This window comes from Canis lupus, chromosome 3, assembly GCF_048164855.1.
Source record: "Canis lupus baileyi chromosome 3, mCanLup2.hap1, whole genome shotgun sequence".
NCBI classification, from domain to species: domain Eukaryota; kingdom Metazoa; phylum Chordata; class Mammalia; order Carnivora; family Canidae; genus Canis; species Canis lupus.
The window spans coordinates 84340849-84356874 of NC_132840.1; the positions used below are offsets into that span (position 1 = coordinate 84340849).

Below are 16026 nucleotides of genomic sequence, written 5' to 3' on the forward strand. Positions count from 1 at the left end.
GAAAACAGGGTGACAAAAATAAGCAAGGACCTAAGTGGCTCAAGCAGATCTGGAAAGGTACCCTTTTCCCACTCCATTTATATGTCTCTTTGCCCTTCTACTCCCCGCCGGGCACCGAGTCCTCCTCCTTCCTCAAAGAAAAGAAAAACCAAGGCCAAGAGTCTCGTTGGGGGTCTCAGACCGACAATTCTACATTAAAATCCTTGAGAGTTCAAAAGGAACCACCACTCAGTGTGAGTTCTGAAGAATGATAAACCTTGATGTCTGCCTTTTCCTTTTTACAAAGAACAGCTGGTTGGCTGGTAAAATCTGAAGGCGATTTCAAAGAGAATCTGTCAGGAGTTCTCTATTCTCCTCTCACACGATTTTAGGGGGAAGCCTCAAAGCGGCAGAGTGTATCATGGGCCTACAGAAAAGGGCACAAACCATTAGCACCCGACATGAGGGACGTTCCAGAGTAAACTCTGGTGGGTCAAGGCATGGAACACCACTGGGGCCTGACAGCCCCAGTAACTACCACCATCTCCCTCCACCATCCCCCAATCCCCTGGCAGGCCGAGGGAGGGCAGGGCACTCAGTCCCCTGGAGCTCACTCCCTCTGGAAAACTATCACATTGGGTCTGCTCCTCAGCCTGACCTTCCAGAAGCTGCCTCGGAGACTTGGTGGGCCTGAATCGCAGCTTTGGTCTCCCCAGTGATGTAAAGCTACCATAATCCCCACCCTTCCATTCGGTTGCTTTTTGCTGGTTAGCCTCTTGACCGGCACAGCTTAGCGGCAAATACCTCAAGAGGAAAGCCACTGCTGGTCTCAGGCTCACCCCCTGGGTCTTCTTTGCTTCTGGGATGTTGGGCCTCCAGTACTGAGAGCCTTTGTAGTCCTTCAACTCTGATCTTTATCTCTCCAGGCCCAAGAGATTGCCTAACTCTCTGCAGGCGTCTCTGCTTCTCAGGCCTCTCAGCTTTTGCTTGTCAAAAACAGAAGAGCCTGTGGACACCAGAAATGGGTAGACCCCAGTAAGGGAGGCACGGTGGTGCGGCATGTCTGCTGCGACCAGGCGCAGTGCTCTGCTCAAAGGAGCTAGTCGCAAAAGGACTGCATGTTGAGTGATTTCACTTACGTAAACTATGCAGAATGGCACATGAGTGGAGACAGGAAGCAGAATAGAGATGGGGAATGAAGACGAACGAGATGGCCAGGAGGTGTGGAGTTTCTTCTGGGGGTTATGAAAATATTCTAGAACTGATTGTGGTGACCGCTACAGAACTCTACTACAGAATGTACTAAAGCTCCTGAACTGTACCCTTTAAACGAGTGAATTGAATGGTATTATGAATGATACCTTAATGAAGCCATTAAAAAAAAAAAAAGATGGACACTTCAATCAATGCAGAACTTCTAGGGAGCCATTTGACAATAAACACCAAGAACTTTTGGGCGCCTGGGTGGCTCAGTCAGTTGGGCATCTGGCATCAGTTCAGGTCATGATCCCGGGGTCCTGGGATCAAGCCCCAAGTTGAGCTCCAAGCTCAGTGGTAAGTATGTTTCTCCCTTTCCCTCTGCCCCTCCCTCACCCCGCTCATGCATGCACCAGTACTTGGGCATGCTCTCTCATAAATAAATAAAATCTTAAAAAAAAAAGTTTATATGTGTGAATATGTGTAATATTTATATATTATTATATAATTATATTATATATATTTTTATATACACACATATACATATGTATATAAAAACAGCTTGAGAAAGTTCCAGATTCAAGAGGAATTGAGGACATGCTCAAGCCATAGTAACAGAGAGAAAAGTCTCCAACACGATGAGCCTGTAAAAGCCTTCAAGTTAAAGAATTACAATTTCCAAAGTTCATGAACTGGTTTCATCAGAATCACCTAGGGAGCTAGGCCAAAAGACAAATTCCAGAGCCTTATGCTGAGATTTTTTTTTTTTAAGTAAGCGCTACACCCAACGTGGGGCTTGAACTCATGGCCCCAAGACCAAGGATCGCATGCCCTACCGACTGAGCCGGCCAGGAGCTACCCGACCTTAAGAATTTTTATTCAATCAACTGCAGAGGTAGAGGGAAAGGGAGGGCATCTTTGTTTTTAAACATCCCCGGGTGGTGCTCCCTCCCGCAGCGTACGTACTAAAATTGGAAAGATACAGAGAAGATGAGCATGGCCCCTGCACAAGGATGACAGGCAAATTCATGAAGGGTTCCTTATTTTAAATAAACAAACAAACAAACAAACAAATAAATAAATATCTACAGGTGATCCTGATGTCAGCCAGATCTGAGTAACTCTCAGACGAAAAAGGAAAGGAAAATCTATCATGGCAATAACACCTTCTGGAAAATCATTCGAGGAGTAAGTAATATGAGAGACTGAGGCCTCATATAATGATAATGAGGCCAAGACCTGCCTTTAATAAGCAAGGATCCGACTTCTGAATTCTTACTGGGTCTTAGTGATATTAATAGACATTCATACATAAACTTTCAGTGCTCAAAATCATCACCTTAAAAAAAAAAACTTTATTGCTAAACAAAAACTTACCAAGAATCCTGACACCTGATACAACTTACCAGCTTCCCTAATATGTTTGTGGCATTTATGTCAGAATTCTGAAAAGGCTGAAGTGATTGGTAATGTAAGTGGTCTTCTGTAATTTAGGTGCTCTTCCTTGCCAACCCCATTACTCTCCTGAGTATTTGATTTTCCAGCTTCCCTTTGCCACATGCTCACAAGCTAATCTGTTCCATCCACTTATGAGGAATATTTGAAATAAGCACTGTATGTAAATATGGATTTATGAGGAATATCTGAAGACTGAAAGATTGATACAAATGACTCATCCAATAACACTGAGTGCCCCTGTTTTTCAACTACAGATAATGGCTTTATCGCCGCAGCTCCCTTTGTGAACGGTGGCATTGTTTCACAAGACAACTGGCAGGGGTACAAATACTACTGGCCGTGGCCCTGGCACACCTGGACACAGAAAGCTATCTGGCCCAAATATCTCAGGCTCTTTTGTTGAATTAGCAATTGCAGTAACGAAGTAGGGGACTGGCAGGTGGGTGTTCTGGAGGCCTGAAAAGCCTTTCTTACAGATGGTTCTGGGTGGTAACAATGACTCAACAATCACAATACCAAGTAGTTAGGATAAAATACTTGGTGATGTAAAGAGGTATAATCTTAAATACTAAGCTATTTCTTTAAATTCGAGGGCTTCAATGATTTAACTGGAAAAAAAGAGAATATTAAAATTGATTACAGGAAATTATTGTAGAACCCAATTTTCCTTATTTAACACTACATGTTTAGTGCAAGAGACAACAGTGTAACTACCTGTTCAAGCTACCTCAATTCCTGAAACACTATGCAGCCTTTTGTTCAAATAGGCTGAGCCACTGTGCTGACCCAGGATTAAGAAGCAAATTGATACTAGTTTGAAGTAATTCCTTTTATATCTAATTCACTTCTGCACACCACCAGCCCCCAGCAGGTTAATGAGGGTCTCACCTGCTGTTTACTATCAAGTTCTCATTCCTCAACCTCAGTCCTTTGTTTGCAAATTTAAATATTTTGCAACACAGAATGGTCAAAGACAAGCATTTGATGAACGAGATGGTGAGCCCAGACAGATGACATAGGGAGGCAGTTAATTGCCTTCAATAAAAACCCTATCTTGCCGGCACATAATTAAGACTTATACTCTATTCAACCTTCTTCAAATTTCAACCTTCTCCATCTTAATAAAACTAACTATAAGAGGCTACCATCCAGAATTGTCTTCTACAAGCCAGGACATTTCTTAAGTACAGAGCAGTGTAAAAATATTGAATGTGAAGGCAAATAAAAAGTTACTTATCTTGACAAGTGAAATAACATCACCTGTCTTAGCTAAGTCACAGGCTCACCATTAAGATATAGAGTGGGATGTTTGTTACAATAGAGTACAGTAGCATAGAGTGTATTACAAATGTTAATAACTATTTAAGTTATGATCACCACAGGCTAAGCATTAGATCATGTAGATATCTTACCCAGAAAAGTCTTAACTTCCAATCAAAAGCTACTTAATATTAAAAACAAAAACAAAAGGTACTTAATACATTTCCATTATTAAACCATTCATTTGGGAATAAGTATCTCTTAACTATAAGCCAGCGTTCTCTCAACTGACACATGACGTATTTCACTAGAAAAAAATATATATATTTCAAATTAAAATGGACAAAAAAAAAAACAAATTAAAATGGACAGAATTTTAAAACTCTGTGATTAGCATTTTCCTCCACGAAGAGACAAGGTCGTGGCATCCCACTGCTGTTTAGAAATCTCAGCCATATCTACTCTGCAAACACATTTCATTCAGATGCAGACTCTAACATGTTGGATTCATTTGCAAATCCAGTGAAGTGGTTAACGGAGACCACAAAATTAGAATCCCCTAATGGATGCAGTTTTTTTTATTTTAAAACTCAGCATAATCATAGTCCATCTTAATGAAAATGTATACTGTGGAAATAATATTACTTAAGTAAACACCAGTGGAATAGTAATGATTGTAGCTATTTGCCATTTACTCAGCATCTATCACATGCCAGGCATTGTGAGATGGCTTTTAAATACTCAATTTCAGTCTCCACAACAACCAAAAATGTGTACCTGTCTAAGGTCATAGGGCTCCATAAGTAGGATTTGAACCCAGACGCCTTTGACTACAGAGTTTGGTCATTTCCCTCTCTGCTGCACAGCTTCCTCCTACGCAAAACTGCCAGAACTCAAGCCTGGCTGGGATCTGCTTCTGTCCCCTTGGCCTCCCACCAGATGATGCAATCACTAGGCTGGGCTTGATCTCAAAGGAACCCAGGGAGGTTATAATTTACCAAACCCACAGGGAGTTTTAAATGTGCAAATTAGTCCATAAACCAGATTAGTTGAGGTAACTACAAAGCTATAGTGAAGAGTACCCATTATAAAAATCAAATAATAATATTTATTAAATGCCTAGTCTGTGCCCAGCATTGTTTTAGGAACTGAAGAACAGACTGGATGAAAGATTTTTGTATTAAAATTTTCAGCAGAGGGATCCCTGGGTGGCGCAGCGGTTTAGCGCCTGCCTTTGGCCCGGGGCACGATCCTGGAGACCCGGGATCGAATCCCACGTCAGGCTCCCGGTGCATGGAGCCTGCTTCTCCCTCTGCCTGTGTCTCTGCCTCTCTCTCTCTCTGTGTGACTATCATAAATAAATAAAAAATTAAAAAAAAATTTTTCAGCAGAGGGAAGATATAAATAACATTAATTCACTGTTGTACCAAGACAAAAGCTACCTTTGTGCACAGAAGAGAACATAGTAGCCCTCAAATATTAACTGAGTCAACTCATATCAGGAAAATTAATTACTCCAAATACGTTTTCTGATTATCTCATATATATGCATTTCTCTAGCCGGGGAACTGCTGGGTTTTAGAGTCCACATATCTTTGACTTTCTAGATAATTCCAAACTGCTTTCCAAAGTAGTCATACCACTTTATACTCCTATCAGCCAGGTAGGAATGTTCCTATTGCTCAACAGCTTCAGGATTCGGTATTGCTAACTGTGATTTACGTATATGGTTATATGGCACTGTGGTTGTAATTTGCATTTCCTTGATTATTAACAAGGTTGAACAGCTTCTTGTGCATTTATTAGACATCTGGATAGCTCCTTTTCTGAAATGCCTGCTCAACACTTCTGCCCATTATCTAATTAGTGCAGGTAACATCTTATTTAAGATTCGATATTCAAGATCTATACTGAGGTCATGAATACTTTCTCCAATATTAACTTCTAAAAGCTTTATTGTTTTGCCTTTCATCTGCCATGCTTCCTGGGTCATAAGTTTTTGAATACATATGAATCTGTTTCTGGACACCTCATGGTATCCTATTGATCAATTAGTCTATCCTGGTGCCAATACCACATTGTCCTAATTATTACAGCTCTTCTTGAGCTCGAATAAAGATGTTTTCCAATTTGTTTCTACTTTTTCAAGAGTAGCTGGCCTTTTCTTGGGCATTTACTGATAATTTTAGTATCAGCTTGCCTTTTTATTAATTTGTTGGGATTACATTAAATCTCTAAGTCTGTTTCCAAAGAATTGCCACTTTGCAGTATCAAATCTTCTGATCCTTGAACCAATGTATCTTCTTCATTTATTTATGTTTCACTTAAAGTCATTCAATAAAGTCTTCAAATTATTTTTTGTAAAGGTCTTTTACACATTTTTTTGTTAGACTTAAAATATATCTCCAAGAGTTCTTTTCAAAGATTTTTTTTCAAAGATTTTTTTTAAACAATCTCTACACTCAATGTGAGACTCGAACCCACAACCCCAAGATTGAGTCACATACCCTAGAGACTGAGCTAGCCAGGTGTCCCATATCTACTATAATTTATAACTGGTGAAAAACCACAGATCTGAAAAAACATACGATTTTTTTTTTAATTTTTATTTATTTATGATAGTCACAGAGAGAGAGAGAGGCAGAGACACAGGCAGAGGGAGAAGCAGGCTCCATGCACCGGGAGCCTGATGTGGGATTCGATCCCGGGTCTCCAGGATCGCGCCCTGGGCCAAAGGCAGGCGCCAAACCGCTGCGCCACCCAGGGATCCCAAAAAACATAGGATTTTTAATTTTTTTTAAGTAATCTCTACACATGAGGCTCAAACCCACAATCTTGAGATCAAGTCATATGCTCCATTGACTGAGCCAACCAGGGACCCCAAAAAGATATATTTTTTAATGATGTATAAAAAGATACCATTTTTAAGATTTTATTTATTTATTTATTTATTTGAGAGAGAGCGAGCGTGTATGAGCACAAGGAAAGGAGCAGAGGGAGAGGGAGAGAGAATATCAAACACATACCTCATTGAGTGCAGACCCCAATGCAGGGCTGTCTCACAACCCTTAGATCATGACCGGAGCCGAAACCAGGAGTCAGGACACTTTACTGACTGAGCTACCATGCACCCCAAAATATATCGGGTTTTTTTTTTTTGATGAGACACCTAGATTTTGGGATAACTCATATATAATTCATAAATAAGCATGAATATAAATGCTCTTAAAAATTTTTAATGAAATGAAGTTCATCAAAGTGTAATTTCTGTTGCATATAATTTATTCTGTTTTTTTTTGTTTTTTGTTTTTTGTTTTTCAGTTAATCTCTACCCCCAACATGGGGCTCATACCCACAACCCCAAGATCAAAAGTCACATGTCCCACTGATTGAGCCAGCCAGGCTCTCCATAATTTGGAGGCTGGGAGGGGCTGTTGTTTTTTAAGAGTTTGTTTATTCGAGAGAGACAGAGAGACAGAGTGTGAACAGAGAGGGGCAGAGGGGAAAGGAGAGGGCGAAAGAATTTGAAGCAAACTCAGTGATGAGCACAGAGCCCAAAGGGGGCTAGATCCCACCACCCGGAGATCATGACCTGAACTAAAACCAAGAGTTGGATGCTAAATGACTGAACCACCCAGGTGCCTCCCTATAATTTAGTTTTAATTCTAGAATTAACATTTCATGGTTATATCATATCTCACTTCAACAGGTTTCATGTACTCAACAAAACTTACATGTCACATAAACAAGTGTCCTCAATACCAATTGGTTGTATGTTGGTCCTTATATTTATCAATGTATGAAGTACTTAATTAAAATCCAGGATAATTTCATTAATCAACTTCAAGAGAGATGCATAAATGACTGAAATCTAATTAATATACACACGATTGTCAGGGCACCTGGATGGTTCAGTCAGTTAAGCATCTGCCTTTTGCTCAGGTCATGGTGTCTGGGTCCTGGAATCAAGTCCCACATGGGGCTTTCTGCTCAGCGGGGAGTCTGCTTCTCTCTCTCCCTCTCCCTCTCCCTCTCCCTCTCCCCCCTCTCCACTGTGTGTTCTCTCTCTCCCTCTCTCTATCTCTCTCAATAAATAAATAAATAAATAAATAAATAAATAAATAAATAAACAATCTTAAGGGAAAAAATAGGGATGTCTGGATGGCTCAGCTCAGTCAGTTAGGCATTGGCCTCCAGCTCAGGTCATGATCCCGGGGTCCTGGGATGGAGACCCCATGTCCGGCTCCCTGCTCTGTTGAGAACCCTCTCCCTCTGCCTGCCGCTCCCTCGCTTGTGCTTTCTTGCTCTCTCTACCTCTGTGTCAAACAAATAAATAAAATATTAAAAAAGAAAAAAAAATATAAAAACCATTGCCTAGGATTGAGAATGCACACACTTTGCTCCTAGCCTTCCCTCCCACCACTCTTACATCATTCACTAAAATTGTCTTCTTTTTTCATCTGTAGTTACAATACTTTTCTGTTAATGTTGCACATTAAGGATGAAATGGAAACAGATGCCTTAGAAAACACACTAAAAAGTCTAGTCAAATGCAAAGCAACAATTAGCCAAAGGTGTTATAGCTATTCCGCTCTCAGAAGGACATAATAAGGCTGCCTATAATCATGGTTTGTAATTAGCCTGAAAATAACCCCCAACAGACTGGCCTCAAAATCTTCAAACAATGCTAAGAAAATGGGAGAGATTTGCGCACAAAACACAAAAATTTTGAAGAAAAGGAAAGAAGACTTCAGAAATCACCTTGAATATCTTGATTACCTTCACTCCTTTCTTCCTCCAAACATTATAGAATCCAGCAAGTAAAAGGCTTTCTTGCACTACATGAGGGGGTTAAAAAGTATCTATCACTTCTAGGAATTTATAACATATTTGGGAACCAAGAAATAAGCCCAGATAACTGCTACATGATACAAATGGAGCAATCGGTCAATGTCACTATTATTACAAAACAGTACAGAAATCCTGTTTTGTAGGACATCCAGAGACAAAGGGGATCACTTTCAAGTAAGACGGTCAATGGGGCCTCAATGAAGAATGTGTGCTTTCAACTTGCTCTAGTACAGGGTTTGCCAAACTACAGCGCTAGGGTGGCTCAGCACCTGTTTTTGGATATAGCCTGCGAGCTATTTTACATTTTCAAATAGTTGAAAAGACTCCAAAAAAAGAGTATTTCGTAACACATGAAAGTTACAGTACATCACGTTTTGGAGTCCATAAATAAAGTTTAACTGGAACACAGCCATGCTTTCACATGACAGGGGAGAAGGAGTGCTTGTAACAGGGACCATATGGTCCACAAAACCACAAATATTTACTCCCTGGTTCTTTACAAAAAAAAAAAAAAGTTTACCAACCAACTGCTCAAAAAAGGTGGATGGAATTTTGGTGGACAGAACTGGAGAAGGGGGCGGGGAGGGATGACACAAACAATCCGTGTGAGAAAGTAAGGTGTGAAAGCACGAAGGAAAACTCCAGAATACTGAAGGAACAGTGGGAAGATTTGTTTGGCTGAAGCAGAAGGTTCAAAATCGGTAGGTACTGAGCCAGCAATCAGTATGTGCTTTGAGGTTTTTTTGGTTGTTGTTTTTTAAGATTTTATTTATTCATGTGAGACACACAGAGAGAGGCAGAGACACAGGCAGAGGGAGAAGCAGGCTCCCTGTGGGGAGCCCAAAGCGGGACTCAATCCCAGGACTCTGGGGTCACAACCTGAGCCAAAGCCGGATGCTCAACCACTGAGCCACCCAGGGGCCCCCATATGTGCTTTGTTACTGAGCCATTTGTATTATTGTAGTGACTGATAACAAGCGTTCTCATACCAAGAGTATGAGATTGGTACTATTATTATCCTCATTAAGAATTAAGAACTAGTTGAATGAGGGACGCCTGGATGGCACAGTTCATTAAACAACCGGCTCATAGTTTCGGCTCAGGTTGTGATCTCAGGGTGGTGAGATGGAGCCACGCACGGGGCTCTGTGCTCAGTGTCAACACAGTATGGAGTCTGCTTGAGACTCTCTCCCTCTCCCTCTGCCCCCACCCACCAAGCTGTCTCTCTCTCTCTAAAATATAAATAAACAAATCTTAAAAAAAAATGTTAAAGGATTTGATAAAGAAACTAAGCTTAGAGATTTTATGTAATAGGCCCAAGATGAGTCAACTGAATCTAGTCTATGAATCTAGGTTCTTTTGTTCGCAGAGCCCACGCTGTTCAATGCCACAAAGTCAAACTAGGTACTACCCATACGGAGTAGTAAAAGGAAATACTTCCACCAAAGTAAGTTAGGGCAAAACTCTCAATGTTTTCTTTTTAAAAGTTTCTCTTTTCTAAAGATTTTATTTATTTATTCATGAAAGACACACAGACAGAGGCAGAGACACAGGCAGAGGGAGAAACAGGCTCCCTGCATGGAGCCCAATCAGGACACTATCCCAGGACCCCGGGACCACGACCTGAGCCGAAGGCAGATGCTCAACCACTGAGCCACCCAGGTGTCCCTCAACGTTTTCAAATACGGGTATTAAAAGAATATGATTTCATCTGTAAGCTGACTCTCTTTTGTTTATTTTTTTTAATGTTTATTTATTTATGATAGTCACAGAGAGAGAAAGAGAGAGAGGCAGAGACACAGGCAGAGGGAGAAGCAGGCTCCATGCACCGGAAGCCCGACGTGGGATTCAATCCCGGGTCTCCAGGATCGCGCCCTGGGCCAAAGGCAGGCCCAAACCCCTGTGCCACCCAGGGATCCCTGACTCTCTTTTGTTTAAAAGGACAGTTGTCCCATGAGCTGGTCCAAAACGTTCCATACTTGGAATCAAACTATTGTGGCCATTTCCTAAATCATAGAGGAGAAAAAAAAATCTGTGAGCCTGATTTTCTCAATTTCAACATTCTCCCAGAAGTATTTCCTAAATCTCTGAAAAAATGACACATTATAAAAATCAATAAGTAGCAGACCAAGTTTGGGAAAATTCAGCTGATTATGCTTAGCTCTACTTTTTTTTTTTTTAATGGATTGTGTGCTCAACAGATTTTCATTTTATTATTTTAGGTTTGAATGATTAATTGAGCATATTAATTCAATAACAGTTAACTCAATTATCTGGAAGTGGTTTTAAGGTTTTCTTCAGAAGAATAATGCTTCTGTGAGAGCTATCATAAGCACTAAGAAAAAAATCAGGCCCACCTACATATTAGCAGTATCTATTCGATGAAACTATAGAAACAAAGACAATACATTGTATGACAGTTTACCACTACTTGGAAACACCTCACCCCTACTGAACTAAGCCTAGAACAGCACAGTTCAACAGAAATATGCAAGCCACACGGGCAAGCCACATATGTAATTTTATTTCATTTTTTTAAGATTTTATTTATTTATTCATGAGAGACACAGAGAGAGAGAAGCAGAGACAGAGGCAGAGGGAGAGGCAGGCTCCATGCAGGGAGCCCAATGCAGGACTTGATCCTGGGACCCTGGGACCATGCCCTGGGCCAAAGGCAGGTGCTCAACCACTGAGCCACCCAGGGATCCCTCACATATGTAATTTTAAATCTTGTAGTGGCCACATTCTTTAAAAATTTAAAACAGGTGAAATTAATTGCAATAATATCTTTATTTAACATAGTATATGCAACATATTATCATCTCAACATACAACCAATATTTTAAGAGCATCAGCTCAACAGGCTCAGCAGAAGAGCATGGGACTGTTGATCTCAGGGTCCTGAGCTCGGGCCCCACATCGGCTACAGATATTACTTAAAAATAAGTCAATAAACTTTCTAGTTACCAATTGAACCTTTTTTTTTTTCATACTGAATCTCAAAATCTGGCATAAAAGTATTTCACACTTACAGCATTAGCCAAGTTTCAAGCCCTCCACAGCCACATGTGGCCACTGGCTACCATATGGGGCAGCAGAGATCTAAGGGACAGCCCTGGTAAGGATCACAAAGGAAAGAGGCTGTGGATTACAGCCAGAGTCAGACCTAGAAAAGTGAAAGATATAGGTCAAGAAAGGGAGCATGTGGCTCCGATATTCTAATGTTGAAATAAGAGTCCAACTAGGAAATGAGTAACAAGCAACAATGGATCATTTTTGCAGATAATGACCTTCCAGCAATCTATCTGGGGTTCTTGAAGTCTTGCATAGTATTGATTCCATAATGTTTGCTTCCTACACATTGTGACACGTTTTGCTATACTTATGATTTGGGATTATCCATAATCTCCCCCCTCCCTCTCCATTTTCTCACCATCACCCCACCACCACCAAGTAATTCTCTATTTCAAAGTTTTCAAAACAAAACAAAACCCACTTCCAGGTGCCTTCCACAAGCTGAACAAATTTAGAATCTATACAGCTGTGTATAAACCACTGAAGGATCTGAGAAAGGGAATGGCAATAATGTTTCAGCGCTAATAGTGAAGTATCAATGTCGCAGAAGGAGCTATAGGAAATAGGCACCAGTTCAGAATGTTCCACATAAATCTTGAAATAGGGTTGCAGCCTTGAGAACAAAAAGAGGACAGGGAGCAGATTTAGCAGTGATTGAAGTAAATCATGTAAACAGGATAATGTCAGAAGAGGGAGAAGAAGGCTGCAAGGTGGGGGGAAGGACCAAAATAATGAAGTCAGCAGCTCCCCTCTCACCTTCCTCCCCCTACGCGGTAGCCATGGAGAATTCCAGAGGGACCACTCTTCCTGGCTCTTTCTAGACAGCACACCAAATTCTCATTTGCTAATATATTAAAGCACCGATGATAAATTTTAAAAATAATAAATTCTGCTTGTAAAAAACATACAAATTGCTGGAAGGGGGTGTGTCTACGCTCTTTGGGAAAGAGATAGGATAGGGGGAGATTGTGTATTTTAGGCTGTAATAGGTCAAAGTACATCAGCATTCAATTTTAAAACCAACTCTGACTAAACAATTCAAACACTGCAATGACAAGATGTTTAATAGTTCATTTCTACCGAATGAAAGAATGAACTTATGTTTACTCATGCTTGAAATGTAAAATTAAGGAAACCATAACTATAGCTCAGTATTTCTCAACTCTCATCGAATTCTACTTGTTACCAGAAACCTAACCCATTGGGACATGTTTTTAAAAGGTAAAAGGAATCAAATGTTGTAAATTCTTTACATTCAGAAGAGTTCAGGGTGGCCCCTTCAAGTATTAGGGAAAGTCTTGAAAGTAGCAAATCGCCAGTGAAGTCATTAGGTTACTGATCTAAGTTTAAAAAAAAAAAAAAAAAAAAAAACTAGATACAAAAAAACACAAATCATGATGCCAAGTCGGTAGAAATGTTTCAAACACACACACAAAGATGGGAACCACACTGAAATATCAGGAGGGATTATCTCTAGTCATTTTACTTTAAGTAGTTTTTATTTCAGACTGTGTCTCTATTTTCTGTGGTTTCTGCAATGATCATGTATCGTCGTGAAAACCAGGAAGAAATAATGAATTTAGACAAAGTGGAAACTGAGGCAGTACCAACCAATTTAGGATCATATTGGACTGACAGGCTATACCTTGCATCACCATAATCTAAGTAAAAAGCATTTGGGGCCCTTGAAGATGTGAACTTTGCCGTCTCTCTCATACAGACTTGATTACATTCACATGTACAGCATAGGATGCACACATTAATCCTTGGGCTGCAAAACATTAGGAAACTAAAAATCACTCATTTAGGAAAAGAGAGCAGGTTGCAAAACAAAGAGGGGAGCCCAGAGTGGATGAACAAGGAATAAACCAAGAGTCACAAGGTGGGAAAAACGTCTTGGTCCAAATTTTTATTTTATTTTTTTAAAGATTTATTTATTCATGAGACAGAGAGAGAGAGAGAGAGAGAGAGAGAGAGGGGCAGAGACACAGGCAGAGGGAGAAGCAGGCTCCGTGCAGGGAGCGCGATGCTGGACTAGATCCGGGGTCTCCAGGATCACGCCTTGAGCCGGAGGTAGATGCTAAACTGTGGAGCCACCCAGCAATCCCCCCCCCCCCCGCCCAAACCGGTCCAAAATTTTAAAATGTAGCGCTACTACTCAATTGTTCACTGCGACACGAGTCGTTAAAAAAAAAGTAAAGCTAGAAGTTGTGTCTAAATACACCAGATTGGGGCAGCCCGGGTGGCCCAGCAGTTTCGCGCTGCCTTTGGTCCAGGGCGTGATCGTGGAGCCCCGGGATCGAGTCCCACGTCGGGCTCCCTGCGCGGAGCCTGCGCATCCCTCTCTCTCTGGGTCTCCCATGAGTATATAAATAAGATCTTTATAAAAGTCAATACAGCGGATGGAGTCAAGGGTGCTTTACAAGCGGGCTCTGCCCCAGGCGGGCCGTGTCCTCCGGGCGGGGCGGGGCGCGGGGGGGCGGCGCGGGGCGCGCGCGGGCTGGAGGGCGCAGGGGCACCTCGCGGGGCCGGTGGGGCGTCCCGGGCGGCTCTGCGGGGTCCGGCGACGGCGAGGGCCGCGGAGGCCGAGAGCTCCGGCGCGCAGGGCTTCCTCGTGGCGGCCCGGCCCTCCGCGGCGCTCCCCGGGCTCGCGCGCACACCCCGCCTGCGCGCGCCGAGGCCCGGCGGGGACGTCGCTGCCACCGCAGGCGGGCGGCCCGCGGGGACCCGCCGTCCTTGCGCCCCGCCCGGCCCCGCGACGCCGGGCTGCACGGCGGGGGCGGGGGGCGGGGGGCCGGGGGGCCGGGGCCGGAGCCCCCCGCGCCCCCGCCCGCGCCCCGCCGGCCCAGCCCCGCGCCCGCCCAACCGCCGCCGCAGGAGCGCGCGGGGCGCCCAACCGCCGCCCCGGCCCAACCACCGGGGCAGGGGAGCAGAGGCGCGCGGCCGGGGGGCGAGCGGGCCCGCGGGGGTCGCGGCGGAGGCGGCGCGGGCGCGGGCGCGGCCCGGCCCGGAGGCGCGGCGGCCGCCCGGAAGGCAGCGCCGGGAGCGGCTCCGGAGGGCGCTCTGCCCCTGTCCCCTCGGAAGGCGCGGATGGTTTGACCCCCCACCCCGAGCGAGGTGCCGCGTCCCAGCCCCGGCTGGACTGTACCATCGGGCGGCGCCGCCGGGATTGCTCCCCCCACCACCACCGCCAGGTCCCCCCCCACCCGGGTCCGCGGTCGGTTGGCCCCGGCCGGGCGCTGAGACGCGGAAAGAGCTTGGCGCCATTTTGGGTGGGACTAAGCAAAGACGAAACACCCTCCCAGTCGATGGGGTACTCCGGCCGCCGGCTTATCCGGTTCCCTTAATCCTTTAGGTACTTACACGGCGTTGGGTGAGGGGAGCTGGAAGATCAGCGGGTCCCCGGTCCTCTCTCCCTAGGGGTGATGGAAATCAAACCCCCCCCGCCACCTCCAGGTGGTTCTTCCCGCCGCAGAGTGGGAGCAGCATAAAAGGCGGGGCCTTATTAGCATAATCTGCCCGGCAACCTGATCTCGCCGTGACGGGATTGGCGGGCCTCTGTAAACCCCATGCCCTGCCTAGAGACGAGCAACGCCGGGGCGAACTGACAGGCCCAGATTTAAGACTCATGACGAAGATCCTGAGACGCTTATTCAGGCGGCAGAGAAAGCCAGAAGGAGATGCACGCGACGGCCCAATGGCTGACGGCCTCTTTATTTCGTGCTCTGCTGTTGCTTTAAAGCCCAATCAAAGAGCGGGTCTCAGGCGGCGCTCGCCTGCGTTTGTGCGCTAAGCCAATCAGGGAAGCCGACTCTGCGGATTCGGGGTCAGGCCGGGCCTCGGGGTCCCGCGGCTGCCCAGGTGGCCCGGGTGCCGCGGCTGCGGTGCGGGTCGGGGTCCGGGCCCCCCTCCCACCGCCACCGCGGCGGAGACGCCGGGATCCCGAGGCGGGGGGTGGGGGCGGGCTGGGCTCGGCGCCCCCCGCGCGCGTGCACCTGACGCCCACCTGCCGGCGGAGGCTCCTCGGCGGGTCTGCACGCGCCGCGCTGGGCCCCGGGCCGCGGGCCTCCGGGGGTGCAGGGCCGGCCGGGGCCAGGGCTGCCCCGGGGCGCACGGGGCCTCCAGCTCGGCGACCGCGTCGGCGCCCCGGCCCTGCCCACCCCTGCGGCGCCGCACCGCATCGCTCCTCTAGCCCTTCCCGTTAGG

At 44.8% G+C, this 16026-nt stretch overlaps 1 protein-coding gene and 1 non-coding gene across 7 annotated transcripts in view; one reads left to right on the forward strand and one right to left on the reverse strand.

The window, feature by feature from the left end:
• Positions 1-15710, reverse strand: part of PRDM10 (PR/SET domain 10) — a 96244-nt gene extending 80534 nt beyond the window's left edge. For 3 of the 6 annotated variants that reach the window (XM_072822713.1, XM_072822712.1, XM_072822710.1), the window contains exon 1: positions 15184-15710. The gene's annotated coding sequence lies outside the window, so the exon portion shown is untranslated. The remainder of the gene's footprint in view (positions 1-15183) is intronic. The other 3 variants (XM_072822711.1, XM_072822714.1, XM_072822709.1) reach the window with 1 other exon arrangement.
• LOC140631351 (U6 spliceosomal RNA) lies at positions 2118-2224 on the forward strand. The gene has a single exon (XR_012028977.1). It is a non-coding gene; the product is annotated as a U6 spliceosomal RNA (small nuclear RNA).
• Positions 15711-16026: the final 316 nt, after the last annotated feature.